Source organism: Hipposideros armiger, unplaced genomic scaffold (genome assembly GCF_001890085.2).
Source record: "Hipposideros armiger isolate ML-2016 unplaced genomic scaffold, ASM189008v1 scaffold_8, whole genome shotgun sequence".
NCBI classification, from domain to species: domain Eukaryota; kingdom Metazoa; phylum Chordata; class Mammalia; order Chiroptera; family Hipposideridae; genus Hipposideros; species Hipposideros armiger.
Genome location: NW_017731358.1, coordinates 1,957,162 through 1,964,810, shown reverse-complemented (window position 1 = coordinate 1,964,810; position 7,649 = coordinate 1,957,162). Strand labels below are relative to the sequence as shown.

General features: G+C 47.5%; 1 protein-coding gene across 3 annotated transcripts in view; it reads right to left on the bottom strand.

Moving 5' to 3' along the window:
• Positions 1-6,833, bottom strand: part of BDH1 (3-hydroxybutyrate dehydrogenase 1) — a 43,384-nt gene extending 36,551 nt beyond the window's left edge. The window contains exon 1 of one of the 3 annotated variants that reach the window (XM_019651422.1): positions 6,626-6,833. The gene's annotated coding sequence lies outside the window, so the exon portion shown is untranslated. The other 2 variants (XM_019651431.1, XM_019651442.1) reach the window with 2 other exon arrangements.
• Positions 6,834-7,649: the final 816 nt, after the last annotated feature.

The following is a 7,649-nucleotide window of genomic DNA, read 5'->3' as shown; positions in this document are numbered from 1 at the left end:
CAGCTGCTGTTTATTCCACATATATAGCAAATTCTGAAGTGGTATTCACCTAATACAAATAACAATGATATCTGGGTAGTAAAACCTGTGATGATTTTTTTTTTCTGTGAATTGCTTGAAATCTTTAACCAGTTTTATTAAAATTTTAATTTTTCAAAAAAAAAAAAAGAACGAAACCTTACAATTTGCAACAGGGATCGACCTAGATAGTATTATGCTAAGTGAAATAAGTCAGACAGAGAAAGACACATGCCATATGATCTCACTTAATGTGAAATCTAAAGAACAGAGTGCATGAACAAACAAAACAGTAACAGACTCATAGATACAGAGAACAAACTGATGGGGGTTAGGGGACTGGGTGAAAAAAGGGGAGGGGATTAGGAAATACAGATTGGTAGTTACAAAATAGTCACAGGGATGTAAAGTACAGCATAGGTAATACAGTCAATAATAATATAATAACTATATGTAGTGCTAGGTGGGTGCTGGCCTCATCCCGGGGATCACTTTGTAAATTAAATGTTTAACCATTCTGCTGTATACCTGAAAGTAATATAAAATAATATTGAACGTCAACTGTAATTGACAAATTAAAAAAATAAATAAAATTAATTTAAAAAATCAATCTCTCCCTGCATTCCCATTTCATTCTTTCCTTCTTTGCCTCTATAATATCACTTATCTAGGAAGGGGAGTATTAGAGGCATTTCTGTTTACAGCCCTCACCTAACCACCAATCCCTACCTGGACCTTGAGCCCCCCCATAGATAGGGCCCACGTGTTGAATCATTGACTTTCAGCTTCCCCCAAATATCTACTCTGGTGCCTGACAGGAAGCAGACGCTCAGTAAACGTGTTTTGAGGAAGAATATGAAAGCCACACACATTCGAAAGGTCAGCTTCCTCGCCTGCCAGGGGTATATGCCCTGTGCAAGGCCCAGCTCCAAATGTCCTAGAAAGTAGGACATTTGCTGGGTCATAAAGGATTCCGGCAGCAGGAGGCTTGCAGGCGGCCCTCCACAATGAAATATATGCCCTGCACCCGCTCGCACGGTTAGATGGTGACTCTGCATCAACTATTTTCAGATTTTGGCTAACTGGATGGGAAAAAACGCGCCGAGCTCAACGACGCGCGCAGCGACAAACCCGCCCCGAGCAAAGCGCGGCTCCGAGGCGACCGCCAGGGGGACGGTCAACCAAGGCGCCCAGACCGGCGGAACCCCGGGGTCTCAGGCCCTCTCCATCAGACAAGCTAGAAAACAGCCGCCCGCCCAAGACGCGCAGGCGCCGGCGCGGCACGTCGTGCGGCGCAGCCAATCTCAAGGCCGTGTTCCCTTCCCGCCAGCCAGAGGCTGGGAGCCGCGGGGGCTCGGCCTGAGCCGCGCTCCCATTGGCTGAGGCGGCACCCAGACAAAGCGCCACTGTCCTAGCGCTGGGGCGCCCCCTTGACTCCCGGCCGTGGCCGACCCGGGCCCACCATCACCACCCCAGCATACCCAGGCTCCCCCCTGCGGCGCCTTCACCTTGCCCGGTCCTCCTTCCCATCCTGTCCTGCTGCCGGTCCGGCTAGTGCTCAAGGCAGCTGGACCGGCGGCTGACCGCTGTCCAGCATCTTTCCGGAGGGCGCAGCAGCAGGAGGGGAGGGAGTACTCCCCAAATCCGCGAGAATAGAGCCTCCTGGAGGACATGGGAGCATGAGGACGGGTGCCGGACAGAACAGAGGAGATACGGTGGAGAAGGGAGCAATGCCCAAGAGCCCGGGGCTGCAAGGCAGGACTATTGGCTTCGGTCCAGGCTTGGGCCCCTGACTACAGTGTGACTTTGGGCCTGTTCCTTCTCCTCTTGGGGCCAGGGTCCCCTTCTGTAAAATGTCGCAGCAGGGAAGGATGAGTCCGGAGGTTTGTACCTGGGAGCCTCAGGGCCGCGTGTTCAACCTGGGCCTCCTCCTGCAGAACACCTTATTCCGAATAATAAACGCCAGGCCGGGCTCCCACAGCGCGGGCACAAGGCCAGGGCGGGCGGCGGGTGAGGTCCATCTACCGCTGAGAATAGGTCTGGGCGGGATCAATTCATCTTCCCACCTTTACTCCGCCGCGGCCGCAGGGCCCGTCCTGCCGGACTCTGTGCCCCGTTTCCCACCCGCACCCGGGCGACCCGGCTAAAGGGCCGCGCAAGACCAAACCAAACTGAGCAGAGGGCGCCGGCGCATCCCACCCCAGCTGTAGAGATGAGCACCCCTCCGCTTACCCCAAAACAAACGGTCAGGGGGCCCCGGCTGCAGAGGGCTCAGCTGGCACGCTCGCCTTAATCCGGCGCTTTACAAGTACCGGCGCTCCTGGATTGGCAGACCGAGTGGGGGCACTGCCGCCGTTTTCTCCACGAAACCCCTCTACCACACGGCCTCTTCGCACTCCCACGGCCTCAGCTACCGGATGCGCCTAGACACCTTGGGTGCCGGTATTCGGGCTGGACAGGACGGGCGGGGCTCGACGGCAGACGTCGCCGGGGCGGGGAGCGCTATCGCGCCACTTCCTTGGCGCTGGAGCAACTGGCCGGGTCCTGCTCCGGCAGAGGGTGCCCCTCAATCTTTAGGCGCCCAGCTGCCTGTCGTCGCTAGGCTCCCCCTGCCGCCTGTCCATCTCCGCCCTAAAGCCGGCGCAGAAAGAAGCGGGGGAAGAAGGTGCAGCTTCAGGAAGTGAGGAAACCCTGATAAGGACGAGGTTCGTTCCAGGTCCTATGCATATTTGCTGTCTTGAGCTCACCAGGGTTGGTCGGTTAGTTTTTAAGTTTGTTTTTTGAGCAGGTGAAATGTATTTAAAAATTTGCGCCTAGGCGTCTTTAAAAATAATTGAATAGCACAGCTTCCCAATAGCACATTTATTGATGTTCCAATAGAATATCAGAGGACAGTCTGATACAGGTCAGGCTGCCCCCGCCGTTTCTAGAATAATAAATAGACTAAGAAGAGAAGGAAACTATTCCCGCAAATTAGTGGCAGAACTATGTTTAGGTCAAATTACAGAAAGGGACTGATTGAAAATGGACCAGGCAAATGAAAATGGGAGAGAGGTACTAGCCTGGTGGGGCTTTAAAGAAACCTGCCAGCTCAGTTCCATGAACTTATTGAGGCTAAGACTGTGTCTTCCTTATCCCCAGCTCCTAGCCCATAGAGCATTGAAGAGTGAAAGAATCATGAAGGGAGGATGCGCTTGGTTTTCTGTACCCATTTCACACAGACTCAAGCCAGAGTACTCGCGTCAGTGCTGTGTTCCAGAGAAGTCACTCTACATGCATATCATCCCACAGCCATAACAATAAATTGCTACAGTGGATCACCATGTTACACTTTGAGGATTATGCATTCCCGGAAAAGCAGTTAATTAAAATAAGATTTCCACCTAGGAAAACCATAGATCCTAACTTTGGACTGAGAATTAAATGGAAACATAGTTCTGTTTATGGAAGACAGGAACAGAAATGCCTGACCTGTCTGAGGTTATATCAGACTCCTCCTGTGGCTGACCCCGCATCTTCCCAGCCCATCTTTTTACACCAGCTATGCGGTGACAACCAGCTGCACGCAGGCACAACCCAAGAGCATCTTGCCTCAGCTGCACCTGGTATCTTGCTGCCTCAGGGCTTCTCTGCCATTGCAGTCTGGGACCCCATACAGAAACCCACTGACATTCTGACATGTGCATAAACCTGGAAGTGTAAAGGAACAAACACCTTATGGGACAACCTTTGACTAAGACAGACAGGAGCTGGTGGAGAAATGCTCTCTTTTCCATTCTAATGGTGGGCAATTCCAAGGTGCATTCTATACAGCTCCTAAGATATCAAAGCCTTGGTTGCCCATAGTTGTGCCCAACTGGATCAACTCAATATTGCACCCTTGAATTGCCTCTTTCCCTCCTTGCTTGCTTGACTCTTCCTAGTCCTTCACTCCCGTTCCTTGGGATTCACTCACAAAATAAACTACTTGTACACACAGAGTCCTTGCTCAGACTGTTTTTCGTTTTGTTTGTTTGTTTGTTTTGGGGGGGAGGGGACAAGATTAAGCCAATAGTTAGCCCAAAAGAGGCATCTTGACCCACCTTCCAGGCCTGGTTCTCACCAGATCTTTCCCAAGACTGCTAACAATTGATTTGTTCAATTAGAGGTTTTGCTCCTTTTGTTTCCCAGTTGCCCTGCCCTCCAGGGGATCACTAATAAACTCTCAGAGACAGGCAGGATGCATCCAATAGGGCCAACTGAGCTAGACTAGTTGAGAGGCCAACAAAGTCATTCTCAGCTCCACCTTAAACCTCTCCCCTCCTTCCAAGGTCCTGGCTGCTGACTTGGAAACTGGAAAAACAGCTCTGGGGCTAAACATGGAAGCAGAAACTGTGCGGGACCCAAGTCACTCCCAACACAGCTTTTACCAAGATTCTGTCTCCTTCCTACTCACCTCCTTACCCCCCTATAAAAGCATTTCCTCTGCAATACTTAGCACATTTCATCTCATTTCAACACCAAGAGGGTGCTGTTGCAAATTACCAAACTAGGTTTGGAGGGAAAGAGCCCTTATTCCCTGCCTTCAAGGAGGGAAATGAGACATGTGCATAAACTAAATGAACCATTAGAAGTCCTATAAGTCTTCTAAAAGAGAGACATGACAGTGTCGTGGGAGTTCTGGTGGGGGTTCAGGACGGGATTTTTAAGCGGTAGCCTCCTGAATGACTCCATTGGGGTGAGACACCCTCAGAAGATCCCCTGCCCTGAAAGCCACAGTATCTGCTCCTGCCCCTGTGTTAGCTCCTAATTGCCTCCCAGCTCACACCCGCCTTGAGTGCCAGCTCAAGCTGGTCATTACCTCCTCCTCCTAGGCCCCAGCCATCCTGTGCTAGATCTGGACCTGCCCCATCTCTGAATGCCCCTGGTCTTCTCCACCCTCAGTGTTAAGTGCTAAATGCCAGATGGTGCAGGTGAAATCCTGTCCAGGAGCCCACCCACGCGTGCAGCGCTCTGTGCTCAGTTCTGCTGGGGGATAGAGAATAAAAACACCATCTACGATCCAAAGCCACAGGTTGTTCTGTTTGTCTTGATGTAATTGAATATTCTTAAAAAAAATGTTTTTTATTGGCTAGAAAACTTACCCTTAGCCAGCAGAATGTTAGAAGTAGTAAGTGGCTTTTTCTATAATTGACAGTGAAGGAAAGAAAAAGCCCAATGTGTTCTAAAACAAAGCTGTAGTGCTCAGAATCTAGTGTGCTGAAAAGAGCCCTTAATCATAACATGACTGTAATACTGAATTCTGCTGATAAATTAGAACTGGAGGCCCAACGTTTTCCCTGCAGTAAATGAGCAAGGAAAACAAGTGCTGGGACCTTAAGGGAAAAAAAAGGGGGTATTGGCACCCACAGCCCCGCCCCTTTCTGTCTCTTGACTCTAACAGATTTAATTAACATAACTGTTTATTTTAAGGCACAGAGTTGGGGATTATACACTGTAAATTTAAGCAAAGTTCTTAAATTTAAGCAAAATTACCTCAAATTGGGATCTTTGAAAAGAGTATGAAGAGATAAAAAACAACTGTGTCCCCACCTCTGTCCATCCCACCCCAAGTTACAGCAACCCATAAAACCTCCTTCCTTCCTTCTATTTACATGGATTGAGCCCTTATTACACCCCAGGCATTGTGCTTTGTTCTTGGAACGCAATGATAACCTAGTGCAGGTCCCTGTCTTCAGAAATACAACTTGGCAGTTGGTGAGTGACTGATCGCTGTGTACCAGACTCATGTCAAGTGCCTTGTGTACATTATTTCACTTAGTCTCTGCAACAGTGCTAAAAGTAGCCCAAGATTATCCTCATTTTGCAGCTGAGGAAGTTGAAGCTTAGAGAGGACAAGTAACTTGCCCACAGCGATACAGGCAGAGACAGATCCCACCCACATCTATCCTACTACAAAGACTTTTTAAAGCACACCACCAACTGTCCTAAGGTTCTTGCTTTGGAACAAAAGGATGAAAGTCCCCATTTATAAGGCTATTTGGTGTACAGAATATTTGTATAACTAGTTAGTTGGGTTATATATTACTTCTGTAATACATATTACTTCTGTAAGTAATCTAACAGAAGCTGGAATTACTTTGTTACATGGAAACTTCTTTGACTGAGGACAACTACAGATGCCCAGATCTGATGCCTTCAATTAGGAAAAGTAATTCTAGGCTCTAATTCATATAAACTTTGAAAGACAAAAATATGAGAAAGATTCTTAACCCTTCAATCTGATTTAATTTTCTGAACTTCAAATTCTATTATTTCAAAGAATATTTAAGATATTACAATAAACTGTTTTTAAAACCAGGATACAAAACCATGTGCTTATTTAGATGCATATTTTGGTTATTTTTGCAATGAAGTGTATTATTTATATTTTCTGCTTAATTCCTACCAGGGACAGACCCTACTATTTCAAAGGGGAAACTGAATTGTAAAGCTGCTGCCTCTCTGTTTTGGGTTGCCAAAGGCCTATTTGCTCCCCACCAACACCCTCCCTTCACACCAGCCACTTCCTAAGCCTTGATGAAGGTTTCCCTTCTGCTTATAGTTCTCACATTCAGCATTCTCTCACCTTAGCTGGTCTGCAGTCTGCGGGTGTGTGTAGCAAGGCTCCCTCGCACTATCAGCACACAGGATCCTCTCCAAGCAAGTTATAAGCCAGATACACCTGGAATTCTCTTAATTTTCAGTTGATAAGATATAAGAGACACCCCTGGAGACTTCTTCCAGGCTTTATGTGTATTATTTCAATGCTTGCCTTTAGCTGGGAAGGGATAGTCTCACACTCACATGATAAACAAAGCAAACTAATAATAGAATACAATATTAGGAGTGCTTGTGTGTTTGTCATTGAGGCAAAGTTCAGCTTTGTAACTGTTTGTTTTAAGCTTAAAATGTCTGTGAGTTTGGTCCCCTGACAAGCTGAGGGTCAAGGGTAGGTGCCGCTGCTTTATGACACATAAGAAAAAATGATGTCAAAGGTTAGCTCCAACCAACTTCATCTTGAGCTCCCCCTGCCAGGTATGTGTGGGCATAAATGAGCACAATAACTGGCCTAAACAGAATGAGAAATATCCAGAGAGTGCCCTAAGTATGATGCAGAATGAGGACCTGAGAAAAATTTCAAATGACCCAGTGGCTTTAGACAGGCTCAGCTGCAAGAAGATGGTGCCAAAACATTCCCCTTGAACATCACAATGGCTGTAAGGAGGAGTATATCTGGAATGCAGGAGCTCCCTTAGGTTGTCTCGTAGTATTACCATGCTCTGGTGATCAAAGTCAATGAAAAATTACAACCACCAAATTTAGGTAGAACTACTACTGACATAGACCCTTCATGAATGAAGGTTTGGGTCACCCCACCAGGTAAAGAACCATGACCAGCTGAGGGCAAAGGGAATATGGAATGGGCAGTGGGAAAAGGTAATTATAAATACCAGTGACAACCACGTAACCAGTTATAGAAACAAGGATTGTAATTATCATGAGTATGTCTTCCTTATTTTGGGGTGTGTGTGTGTGTGTGTGTGTGTGTGCGCGCGCGCGCGTGATATCTTTGTTTTCTTTCCTCTTGTATCCCCTTATCATGTAACATA